Source organism: Buceros rhinoceros, unplaced genomic scaffold (assembly GCF_000710305.1).
Source record: "Buceros rhinoceros silvestris isolate BGI_N320 unplaced genomic scaffold, ASM71030v1 scaffold27459, whole genome shotgun sequence".
Classification (NCBI taxonomy): domain Eukaryota; kingdom Metazoa; phylum Chordata; class Aves; order Bucerotiformes; family Bucerotidae; genus Buceros; species Buceros rhinoceros.
Genome location: NW_010432504.1, coordinates 5663 through 6479, shown reverse-complemented (window position 1 = coordinate 6479; position 817 = coordinate 5663).

Here is an 817-nt window from a genome sequence, read left to right as displayed (position 1 = left end):
CAGTGGCTGGGCAGAAACGCTGTTCCTGGAGTGCCTGGAGCCCCAAGAACCCCCAGCTCAAGGAATGTCAAATACAGGCAAGGTCTGTGGGAGTAGGGAGGGGATCAGTGGGACGGAGGAAGCCCCGTGCCACAAGCAGCTGGTGAAGAGCATCCTCGGCTGCAGGCAGCCCACACGGCTCCGTGGGGAGCCCTGGCCCCACCGCAGGCAGCTGCCTCCTGGGCAGAAGTTGGTGCAAACTCCCCAGCATCTGCCCGTCTGGGAACTGTTGAGCGAAGACAGTGCCTGGTAACCCTCCCCAGCACAATCCTGACGGGACCATGCCCAGCACTCCTGGAGCCGAGCAGTGAGCCAGAGCCCTGCTGCCGGACTTGCACCCTGCACAGTGGCCTGCAAAGTGCTGAGAGACCTCCCTGCAATGCCTGGAAAGAGCTGGCCACACACCCCCCACCCCGTCATCCCCATCCCACCACACACCCCATTGAGCAGGACCTGGCTGGGTGCAGTCACAACCACCTCCCATCCCACTAGCCTCGTAGCTGGGCTGGACGAAGCATGGGGACAACCCCGTGGGAAGACCTCTGTGCTGGGAGGAGAGAGGAGAAACCCCCAGGGATGCCTCAACAGCTGCATCTATCCACAGGGCACCCAAAACCCTGCTGAGGAGGAGTCTCCACCCACCACCTCCTCTCTCTGGCGTGGCAGCAAGGGGACAGGAGTGGGACCACACTCAAGTGTGCCACCTGCAAAGGCCTTGTAATTCCCTGTTTGGCAAGGCACACTGGTGTACAGAGGAGAGAGACACCACCAGCACCCA